This window comes from Piliocolobus tephrosceles, chromosome 6 (assembly GCF_002776525.5).
Source record: "Piliocolobus tephrosceles isolate RC106 chromosome 6, ASM277652v3, whole genome shotgun sequence".
Classification (NCBI taxonomy): Eukaryota; Metazoa; Chordata; class Mammalia; order Primates; family Cercopithecidae; genus Piliocolobus; species Piliocolobus tephrosceles.
The window spans coordinates 100,735,461-100,748,231 of NC_045439.1; positions in this window are offsets into that span (position 1 = coordinate 100,735,461).

Consider the following 12,771-nt stretch of genomic DNA (forward strand, 5'->3'; position numbering starts at 1 on the left):
GCCTCAGCCTCCCAAAGTGCTGGGATTACAGGCATGAGCCACCACGTCCAGCCCAAATTCTTTAAGAGAAAAATCTCTTGGGATCCTGAAGCCAGAAGCTTGATTTTATTACTGAGTCTGCCCTGAATCTGTCAGTTATGTAATAAGAATACATAAATTTCTTGATCCAGGTGACTTGGGCTTAACTGAAGGAAACCTGAAGCATCTAAATGTTAGCACTTCAGCCTGAGTCTCGGCACCAGCATAGCATGTCCTCCCTCTCCAGAGTCGGAGGCATGTTACAAACAGAATATATGGACACACATCAAACCCCACATTGTATCTCTCTAATTTATTCAATTTAATTCAGTAAACACTCATTACCTATTATATCCAGGCCTAGTTGAGGGTGCTTGGGATACAGGTGTAAACATGACAGTTCTCTTGAGGAGTACACAGAGTGGTTGTGGGAAACAGACATACAGACACGTAGTTTCTTTCTTTCTTTTTTCTCTTTTTTTGAGACAGAGTCTAACTCTGTCCTTCAGGCTGGAATGCAGTGAGGTGATCTCAGCTCACCACAACCTCTACCTTGCGGGTTCAAGCAATTCTCCTGCCTCTGCTTCCCCAGTAGCTGGGATTACAGTCATGCGCCACCACACCCAGCTCATTTTTGTATTTTTAGTAGAGACGGGTTTTTTCCATGTTGGCCAGACTGGTCTCAAATTCCTCACCTCAGGTGATCCTCCCGCCTCGGCCTCCCAAAGTGCTGGGATTACAGGTGTGAGCCACCGCGTCCAGCCCAGACACATAGTTTCAATACAAGAAGTATATGTCAGCCAGGGAAGGGCTATCTTGAGAGTCAAGGAAGGCTTCCTGGAGGAGGCATCACTTACGCCAGTTGGTCCATGAATGAGAAAAATGCATACAAGCCATGATACTGAAATAAAGCTTTGTTTAATTAACCTTGACATGTAAATTCAGTCACAGAAGACATTCTGATACATGGGGGCATTGCCAGTGATTCCACGAAACTGAATAATGTGATTGATACTTGTGACTGAGAGAGCTTGTTTCTGTACTGTAAGAAAGGTGGCAGAACCTGGCCTTTTTAAAAAAAAAAAATCAAACTGGACACGTGTCAATGAACTGACTGGAGTCTTAGGGAGGAACATTGCTGCATAGCTGTATGTCTCTCGCGTTTTTTCCTGTTAGTCTTTTTTTTTTTTTTTTAATTTTAATTTTTTTTATTTTTTGAGACAGAGTATCACTCTGTTGCCCAGGCTGGAGTGCAGTGGGGTGATCTTGGCTCACTGTAAGCTCCGCCTCCCGGGTTCAAGCAATTCTCCTGCCTCAGCTTCCCAAATAGCTGGGATTACAGGCGCATCTCACCATGCCCGGCTAATTTTTGTATTTTTAGTAGAGACAGAGTTTCACCATCTTGGCTAGGCTGGTCTGGACCTCCAGACCTGAGGGGATCCACCTGCCTCAGCCTCTCAAAGTGCTGAGATTACAGGAGTGAGCCACCTTTCCTAGCCCCCTTTTTTTTTTTTTTTTGAGACAAGGTCTTGCTCTGTTTCCCAGGTTGGAACACAGTGGTGCAATCACAGCTCCCAGGAGTCTCGACCTCCCCAGTTCAAGTGGTCCTCCTACCTCAGCCTCCCCAGTAGCTGGGGCCACAGGCATGCACCACTATGCCCAGCTAATTGTTTTTATTTTTTGTAGAGATGGGGTCTCATCATGTTGCACAGGCTGGTATCCAACTCCAGGGCTCAAGCAATCTTCCTGCCATGGCCTCCCAAAGTGCTAGGATTACAGGTGTGAGCCAGTGTGTCCATGTGTTAGTCTTTACATAACTGAATGGTGACTGAAGTCTTGCAGTTTCTACCTTGCCCGGCTCTGGCATTATAAGTTGTAGAAGCCAGGCGCGGTGGCTCATGCCTGTAATCCCAGCACTTTGGGAGGCTGAGGCGGGTAGATCACAAGGTCAGGAGATCGAGACCATTCTGACTAACACAGTGAAACTAAAAATACAAACAATTAGCCAGGCGTGGTGGTGGGTGCCTGTAGTCCTAGCTACTTGGGAGGCTGAGGCAGGAGAATGGTGTCAACCTGGGAGGCAGAGCTTGCAGTGAGCAGAGATTTTGCCACTGCACTCCAGGAATTGGATACCAGCTTGTGCAACATGATGAGACTCCATCTCTACAAAAAATAAAAACAATTAGCTGGGCATAGTGGTGCATGCCTGTGGCCCCAGCTACTGGGGAGGCTGAGGTGGGAGGACCACTTGAGCTGGGGAGGTCAAGACTCCTGGGAGCTGTGATTGCACCACTGTGTTCCAACCTGGGTGACAGAGCGAGACTCCGTCTCAAAAAAAAAAAAAAAAAAAAAAAAGTTGTAGTAGAAATGTCACTCATTGCCTGTAATCTCATGAGAGGCCTAGTTAGATTTTTCTGTACTGTACTTCCACAGGAGCTTATGGGAAGGTGACTTTCCATAAAGGATGTGAGCTTTCTACCACCCAAATATCAGTTCTAAAGAAAATGAGGAGTGATAAAGAAAGAAGGTATTGACAGGTGAAGCCAGCTGGGCTTCTGGGTCAGGTGGGCACTTGGGGAACTTTTCTGTCTAGCTAGAGGATTAAAAATGCACCAATCAGCACTCTGTGTCTAGCTAAAGGATTGTAAACGCACCAATCAGCACTCTGTAAAAATGCACCAGTTAGTACTCTGTGTCTAACTAAAGGAGTGTATACGCACCAATCGGCACTCTGTAAAATGGACCAATCAGCACTCTGTAAAATGGACCAATCAGCGGGATGTGGGTGGAGACAAATAAGGGAATAAAAGCTAGCCACCCCAGCCAGCAGTGGCAACCCGCTCGGGTCCCCTTCCACACTGTGGAAGCTTTGTTCTTTCATTCTTCACAATAAATCTTGCTGCTACTCACTCTTTGCGTCCACACTACCTTTATGAGCTGTAATACTCACCGCGAGGGTCTGCAGCTTCATTCCTCAAGTCAGCAAGACCATGAACCCACCAGGAGGATCAAACAACTCCGGACACGTCACGTTTACAAGCTGTAACGCTCACTGAGAAGGTCTGTGGTTCACTCCTGAAGTCAATGAGACCACGAACCCACCAGAAGGAATAAACTTGGGGCACATCTGAATGTCTGAAGGAACAAACTCCAGACACACCATCTTTAAGAGCTGTAACACTCACTGCGAAGGTCCACAGTTTCATTCTTGAAGTCAGCGAGACCAAGAACCCACCAAAAGGAATAAATTCTGGACACGGTATTTACAGCCCAGTGTCCACCCATTCCCCATGTAGCAACCCATGGTACCTGAGGAAAAAGGTCACAGCCTCTGCCAGTGGTGGGCATCTTTCCAAAGAGGTTCCACTTGGACTTTTTGAAACATCATGTGGCTGTTAGTGAAGCCTGGGGTGAAGTTTGAGAAGCCTGGGCTGTTTGAGAAGCCTGTGGCTGTTTGAAAAGCCTGGGGTGAAGTTAACTAGACAAGAATCAGGGCATGATTGCACATGCACACACCTTTGCGATTTTTCTAGCTTGGTTTACACTGTTACTGCAACTTGTGCCCTTTCTCACCCTTTCCATTGGTCTTCCCTGCAAAGTCTTCCTTTTTTTGAGTTGAAGTCTCGCTCTGTTGCCCAGACTAGAGTGCAGTGGCACGATCTTGGCTCACTGCAAACTCCATCTCCTGGGTTCACGCCATTCTCCCGCCTCAGCCTCCCAAGTAGCTGGGACTACAGGCACCTGCCACCAGGCCTGGCTAATTTTTGTATTTTTAATAGAGACGGGGTTTCACCGTGTTAACCAGGATGGTCTCCACCTCCTGACCTCATGATCTGCCCACCTCAGCCTCTCAAAGTGCTGGGATTACAGGCATGAGCCACCATGCCCGACCTGTCAACTGTTCTGTTATCTGTGCTCCTAGATTTTTGTCTTGATGTCTGAAAGCTTCTTGAGAGTGCTTTGTCGAGTCTATATCCATCACATTCCTTGGTAGATGTGGCCTCACAAATCTTTCAACTCAGCCCTCTAGGTCCTTATGTGCATTGGTGGAGAATAGCGTTCACATATGTGGGCTTTGGGTCCAATGCAGTTTGAATTCTGAGTATGTCACTAACTAGTTGTGTAATCTTTGGAACATTAATAACCTTTCTGATCTCAGTTTTCTCATCCTTAAATTGAAAATTCTAGTAGTTCCTACCTCATAGGATTGTTGTGAAGGCCAAATGAGATCAAATACTTACAACTGGACCTAAAGGGCACTGGTTACGAGTTAGCTGTTGTTACTAGTAACCCATTGTCATCCCTGTCGATGTTTCAGGAGTTTCCCATGGGTAACCCTACCATGCAGGCTTGTCTCGGGTTCTAACCCTGTGATGGGGTCTGGTGTTCCATGCCTCATTTACTGCTCTTTCCCCATACTTTGGTCTGACTCTCCAATGAGCTCATGATTCCTATGAGCTATTTCTGTCTCTTGGTGAGTCCTTAGATTTGTCCTTTGTCTTAGGCCTTGAAGACTGCAGTAGAACTTTGTGGCCTATTCTAACCCCAGCCCGGAAACCAATGCCCCAACTCCATTCTGGGCTGACTTCCTGGCTTCCTCCCACAACTTCCGGGTCTCTGTTTTTATATATTGTCCCTAGACTAGGACATGGGTGTTCACACATGTTTGTTGAAAGGTTTTCCGAGGCAATTAGGCATATTTAAGAGATGAATGAACACCTTCTCATTGATATGCTGTCCATAAACTAGGACACGGTGTTGAATGATGATTTGACAGAGATTTTAGAATCAGAGAGATAGAGGCTTGATCCTAACTCTGAATCTTATGGCTTAAGCAAAATACCTAACCTCTTCGTGCTTGTTTTCTTATTTGTAAAACGAGGATAATTATATTTCCTCATGGGGTTATTGTGAAGATTAAATGAGACAATATAAATAAAGCACCTAGCATTTTTTGGAACATGATAAGCAGTTGGTAAATAGCTGCAACTACCAACAGGTAGTTCAAAACTTTTCCTCCATCTGAAACACCAAGAGTTGAAGAAATGGCTGAAGTCGGAATACCTGGCAAGAGCTGTGCGTAAACACAAGATCTGGAATATCTGAATACCTTTAGGACAAGGTGAAATAGGTTTCTCTCAAACGAGTTGATTAAGGAGTTAAGCGGTGATAGGTAATACTTGAAGTTTCACAAGGATGAAAACTGGTACTTGACAGCCAGCCACTTCATGGTATTCTGAAGTTTACTGGCCCTTTGTTCTATCTCTAGAACAAGGTGTTCTATCTCTTTTCCCAAGGTATTCAACGTATAGAGAGACAAAGAAGATCAGTAATTACATAGACCAAATGGAGTATCTGATTTATTGTGGGCTACATCTGCTCAAAAGACTCATGAACTATATGGAGTTAGTCTTATCAGAGAGGAGCAGGGTGCCCAGCTAGCTCATAGTCCTTTTTATACAAAATTTCACCATTAGCATATTTGGCAACGTTATTTATAAGCCACCCCAACCCCCTCCCCATACACTCAAGTTTCCTTAAGTGTATGTAATAGTTTTCTATTGAAGTACAGGCAAGCTTGACTGGGTTCTTTGCTCAGAGTCTTACAAGGTCAAGATTAAAATGTTCACTAGATTAAGGACTTATCTTGAGGCTGTGAGGAGAATCTGCTTCCAAGCTCATTTAGGCTATAGGCAGAATCAATTTCCTTGCAGTTGCAGTTCTGAGGTCCCTGTTTCCTTACTGACTATCAGTCAGGGGCCACTCTTAACTTTTCAAGGCTGCTCTCAAGTCCTTTCCATGTGGACCCCTCTATATTCAATACCAGGAATGGCCCATTGAACCATTCCATGCTTTGAGTCTCTGACTTCTTTTGTCAGCTAAGGGAATCTCTCTGCTTATAGATGGCTCATGTGATGACCAGGATAATCTCCCCATCTTAAGATCAACTGTTTAGTAGCCTTAATTGCATCTGCAAAATCCCTTCAAAATAGTGCCTAGATTAGTGTTTGATTGAATAGCCAAGCATTGGGAATCTTGGACAGTCATCTCAGAATTCTGCCTACACAACATACTTACAATCTCCTGAGAAGCTATCCTGTGAGGCCTGACAGTTATAGTACAAGCCTCGGATAAACACTCCCATTTCAAAATGGAGAAATCGGCCAACAAGAAAGGGGCTACAGGCCCCATGCAAGTTTGAAAGCTGGAAGGGCAGTCATTAAATCTTAAAGCTCTGAAATAATCTTTGACTCCATGTTCCATATGCTGGGCACACTGTTGCAATGGGTGGACTCCCAAGGCATGGGGCAGCTCTACTCCTGTGGCTATGCATGATTCACCCATGATTGCTCTCATGGGCTTGAGTTGAGTGCCTGTGGCTTTGCCAGGCACAGAGTGCAAGCTGCTGTTGGATCTACCATTCTTGGATCTACAAGACGGTGGCCCTCTTCTCACAGCTCCACTAGGCAGTATGCCCATTGGGAACTCTGTGTGGGGAATGTGTATTAATCTGTTCTCACACTGCTAATAAATACATACCCAAGACTAGGTAATTTATAAAGGAAAGGGGTTTACTTGACTCACAGTTCCACCCTGGGGTGGGGCTCACAACCATGGCAGAAGAAAAATGAGGGGCAAATTCACATCTTACATGGCGGCAGACAAGAGAGCTTGTGCAGGGCAACTCCCATTTATAAAACCATCAGATCTCATGAGACTTATTCACTACCACTAGAATAGTATGAGGGAAACCACTCCCACGATTTAATTATCTCCACCTGGCCCCACCCTTGACACGTGGAGATTGTTACAAGTCAAGGTGAGATTTGTGTGGGGACACAGCCAATCCATATCAGTGTGCCAACCTTACAATTCCCCTTGGCACTGACCTAGTAGAGGTTCTCTGTGAGGGCTCCAACCCTACAGCACTCTTTTGCCTGGACACCCAGACTTGTCCATACACCTTCTGAAATCTAGGTGGAGGGTGGCAAGCCTAAAGTCTTGTGCTCTGTGCACCTGCAGGCTTAACACCACATGGAAGCCACCAGGGCTTTTGGCTTGTACCATCTGGAACTGCAGCCCAAGCTGTACCTGGACCCCTTTGAGCTGTGGCTAGAGGTGGAGCAGCGTGGATGTGGGAAGCAGTGTCCCAAGGCTGTGCAGGGCAGCAAGGCCCTGGGCTTGGTCCAGGAAACCATTCTTCCCTCCTAGGCCTCTGGGCTTATGATGGGAGGGGCTGCCATAAAGGTCTCTAAAATGCCTTTGAGGTCTTTTTTCCATAGTCTTGGCTATTAGTTCTTGGGTCCTTTTCAGTCAAGCAAATTTGTCTAGCAAGTGGTGGCTCCAAAGCCTGCTTGAATTCCTCTCTTGAAAAAGCTTTTTCTTTCTTTGCCACATGGCCAGGTTGCAAATTTTTCAAACTTTTATGCTGTGCTTCCTTTTTAAATATAAATTTCAACTTTAAGTCATTTATTTGCTCCCACATTTAAGTTAGGCTGTTAGAAGCAGCCATGACACATCTTGAATGCTTTGCTGCTTAGAAATTTCTTCTGCTGGTCAGGCATGGTGGCTCATGCCTGTAATCCCAGCACTTTGGGAGGCTGAGGTGGGCAGATCACCTGATGTCAGGAGTTCAAGACCAGCCTGGTCAACATGGTGAAACCTCATTTCTACTAAAAATACAAAAATTAGCTGTGCATGGTGGTGGGTGCCTGTAATCCCAGCTACTCAGGAGGCTGAGGCATGAGAATTGCTTGAACCCGGGAGGTGGAGGTTGAAGTGAGCTGAGATGTGCCACTGCACTCCAGCCTGGGTGATAGAGTGAGACTCAGTGTCAAAAAAAAAAAAAAAAAAAAAAAATTCTTCTGTCAGACACCTTAGATCATCACTCTTTAGTTAAAAGTTCCACAGATCCCTAGGGCATGGACAGAACACAGCCAGGCTCTTTGCTAAGACATAACAAATATGACCTTTATTTTAGTTCTCAATAAGTTTCTCACTTCCATCTGAGACCTTGTCAGCCTGGCCTTCATTGTCTATATCACTATCAGCATTTTGGTTGAAACCATGTAACCAGTCTCTAAGGAGTTCCAAACTTTTCCTCATCTTCCTGTCTTCTTCTGAGCCCTCCAAACTCTTCCAACCTATACTTGTTACCCAGTTCCAAAGTCAGTTCCACATTTTCAGGTATCTTTATAGCAGTACCCTACTCCTTGGTACCAATTTTCTGTGTTAGTCCATTTTTGCATTGCTAGAAAGAAATACCTGAGACTGGGTAATTTCTTTTCTTTTTTTCTGAGACAGAGTCTTGCTCTCTTACCCTTGCTGGAGTGCAGTGGTGCAGTCTTGGCTCACTTCAACCTCCACCTCCTGGGTTCAAGTGATCCTCCTGCCTCAGCCTCCCGAGTAGCTGGGATTATAGGCACACACCATCACACCTTGCTATTTTTTTTTTTTTTTTTTTTAGTAGAGATGGGGTTTCATTGTGTTGATCAGGCTGGTCTTGAACTCCTGACCTCAAGTGATCCACCCACCTTCACCTCCCAAAATGCTGGGATTATAGGTGTGAGCCACTGTGCCTGGCTGAGACTGGGCAATTTATAAGAAAAGAAATTTAATTGACTCACAGTGTTGGAGACTGTACAGGAAGCATAGTGGCATCTGCTTCTAAGGAGGCCTCAGGAAGCTTCCAATCATGGTGGAAGGTGAATGGGGAGGAGGCACATCATATGGTGAAATTAAGAGCAAGAGAGAGAGAGAGTGCCGCAAGCTTTTAAATGACCACTTTTAAACGACCAGATCTCATGAGAACTCACTCACTAGCATAACAACAAAACCGCCCCCATGATCAAATCACCTCCCACCAGGCCCCATCTCCAACACTGGAGATTATAGTTCAACATGAGATTTGGATGGGGACAAATATCCAGACTATATCAACAATTATGTTACTTCTCCATCTACTTTTCTCCTGGTAGCTGGCTAGTTTCTTTTAATACTGATTGTAAGACCTATCCTGATTTCAGAGGCATTTAAATATTAAAAAAACTTGGGACTTACGTCTTGAAAATGTTGTATTTACTAGACAGTAAGACTTATTTCTGAAGACACCTGGTTGCTAAAGTACTACTGGGAAATATAATAAATGAGGAAGTGATTAATTTTGCCTGGGGAGTAGGTGACATTTGAATTGGGTCTGGGAAGTTCAGTAGGAGTTTCCCAGGCAGATAATAGGCTAAAAGCTATTCCAAGCAAGGGAAACTTCTATTATGGTGCTTATCTCAAGATATCTTGTTTTTTTTTTTTTTTTTTTTTTGAGATGGAGTCTCGCTCTGCCGCCCAGGCTGGAGTGCAGTGGCTGTATCTCAGCTCACTGCAAGCTCCGCCTCCTGGGTTCACGCCATTCTCCTGCCTCAGCCTCCCAAGTAGCTGGGACTATAGGCGCCCGCCACCTCGCCCGGCTAGTTTTTTGTATTTTTTAGTAGAGACGGGGTTTCACCGTGTTAGCCAGGATGGTCTCGATCTCCTGACCTTGTGATCCGCCCGTCTCGGCCTCCCAAAGTGCTGGGATTACAGAAGATATCTTGTTAATATTGTTTGACTCCTGCTGGCTTATAAATTCTTTGTGATCATGAACCAATTTTGACTCCCCAAATGACCATTTACCTCATTGTTTTGTCATGTATTCATTTCATATTTAATAATTTTATTCATATTTATATTTGCTAACAAAATAGTATTTCCAGCAGCTCATTTTAAATACAAACAAGCAAGCAAACCCCACACAAATCCAGTGTAATAGCACTGCCTGGAGAAGCCACTGTTAATATATTGTTGTCTATACTTCAAGGCTTTGTCTATTCAAAAGCACATATCCATTAATGTATCTATCTATCTATCTATATTTAAAACAAAATGGTATCATATTTATTAATCATAATTTGATATTTTCACTTAACCACAATATTAAAATATCGTACTGCCGGCCTGTACATTTTTTGCCCACCCAGCCTCCCACTGAAGGAAATAATGCCCAGCTCATAGTTCTCTATGCTTAATTGTCTGTATCTCCTGATCACAGTTGACGGAAGTAAAGAATCAGCATCTAATCTAAGGGCAGCCTGCCTGTGGGTGGTCAGAGATGTACCCACAGGATGGAAAGCTGAGCTGGGTCAATCATATGCCACTCTATGGGTTATGGAGTTAGGCAATTGAGATGATCCTCAATGGAGCTGATGATGTAAGGATACCATGACCTTCAGTCAAAGCCATGGCAAGGCAAGCAGAAACAAGACTTGTGAGGGAACAGAAAAAATTAAATGGAGGAAGCTGGTTATCAAAGAGTGGAGAGTAGAGCCATTCTGTGGGAAAGCAGAGCTGCTCAGAGGAATGAAACCATGCCTTTAAGCTTTCATTTATCCTGGTTTTTTTGTTTAGTGTAGTTTTGTTTTTGGTGCAGTTCCAGTCCATACAGGCCTTTATAATAAAGGTCCCCCTTCCAGTCTTTTTTCCTCTAGAAGTAAAACTGTGCATGTCTGTTTCCTGTAGCCAGTCAAGCCTGACCAGACCACAGATCATCACTGTTCATGGCTATATGGCATTCTATTGTGTATAGCTGCCATCACTGACTTAAACACCTACTGATGGACATTTGAGTAATTTTCAAGGAGCATCTTCATGGATAATTTTTGCACATTTAATACAAACACAATATCCTTATGATATATTCTAAGAAGTGAATTTTTTTTTGGTTGAAGAGTAGATGCATAATGTGAAACTGGTCTTTAGAAAGACTATATTAATTTATTGCCTACTAGCATTGCATAAGAGTGGTTGCTTTTTTACCCCTTTGCCAATAATATCAATTAAAAAGACAAATCAAAATGTTGCTACATATGATAGGCAAGAAGTGATATGTGGTATGTTATTTATTTATTTATTTTTGGTGATGGGGTCTTACTCTGTCTACCTGGGCTGGAGCACAGTGGCGGGATCACAGCTCACTGCAGCCTCAACTCCCAGGCTCAAGCAATTCTCCCATATCAGCCTTTTGGGTAGCATGCCACCACGCCAGGCTAATTTTTTGTATTTTCTGTAGAGACAGGATTTTTCATGTTGCCCAGGCTGGTCTTGAACTGCTGGCCTCAAGCAATCCTCCCGCCTCTGCCTCCCAAGGTGCTGGGGGATTATAGGTGTGAGCCGTCATGCCTGGCCAGCATGTTATTATCTTAATGTCTATTTCTCTGAATCTTGAGTTTATTCACCAGGAATGTGGGCTTTGTCATTAGATAGGCCTGGGTTTGAGTTCCAGCTCTGCCTCTTGCTGTGTGGCTTCAGGTAAATAACCCAGGTCTCCATTTTTCCAAGTGTAAAACGGACATAACAGGATTATTACAAGGATCAGCTGAGAAAATAAATATGCAACACTTGGTATAGTAAGGTATCGGTAGAGTTGGTAACTGTCCTAACATTTTTTTTTTTTTTTTTTTTTTTTTGAGACGGAGTCTCACTCTGTCACCCAGGCAGGAGTGCAGTGGCCAGATCTCAGCTCACTGCAAGCTCCGCCTCCCGGGTTCACGCCATTCTCCTGCCTCAGCCTCCCGAGTAGTTGGGACTACAGGCGCCGCCACCTCGCCCGGCTAGTTTTTTGTATTTTTAGTAGAGACGGGGTTTCACCGTGTTAGCCAGGATGGTCTCGATCTCTTGACCTCGTGATCCGCCCGTCTCGGCCTCCCATAGTGCTGGGATTACAGGCTTGAGCCACCGCGCCCGGCCTGTCTTAACATTTCTGTGGCTTTCACCTCAGACAAACTTTATAATTAAGTAAAGAAAGCCTTTATGGAATAAACAATCGGATTAATATGTTGGAATTAAGAAGAAATATTTCCGCTGGGCATGGTGGCTTACGCCTATAATCCCAGCACATTGGGAGGCCAAGGTGGGTGGATCACCTGAGGTCAAGAGTTCAAGACCAGCCTGGCCAACATGGTGAAACCTCACCACTAGTAAAATACAAAAATTAGCTGGATGTGATGGTGTGCGCCTGTAATCCCTACTACTCAGGAGGCTGAGGCAGGATAATCACTTGAACTTGGGAGGCTGAGGTTACAGTGAGCCGAGATCGCGCCACTGCACTCCAGCCTGGGCGAAAGAGTGTGGCTCCGTCTCAAAAAAAAAGAAAGAAAGAAAAAGAAATATTTCACATTTTATGTATTCTCAATGTTTAAGAAAATTTGGCCTATTTGAATGATAGCGTTTTTGTAAATCATTTTAAATGTGTAATTGAGTTAGTTTTAGACTTAGGTTTTTGAGTTGAAAACTTACTAAGTTTACTTATGGAATCAGGCCTTCTAAGAGAATATTAGCTTCGTTATGCTTGTAATGTTTATTTACAGGAATTACAAGTTTTGAAAAAGTTTAAACAATTGAATGAATTAGACAGAAAATCTAGGCCGGGCGTGGTAATTCACACCTGTAATCCCAGCACTTTGGGAGGCAGAGGTGGGTGGATCACCTGAGGTCAGGAGTTCAAGACCAGCCTGGGCAACATGGTGAAATCCTGTCTCTACTAAAAATACAAAAATTAGCTGGGCGCAGTGGTGCGTGCCTGTAATCCCAGCTACTCAGGAGGCTGAGGCAGGAGAATTGCTTGAGCCCAGGAGGCAGAGGTTGCAGTAAGCCGAGATTGTGCCATTACACTCCAGCCTGGGGGACAGAGTGAGACTCCCTCTCAAAAAAAAAAAAAAAAAAAAA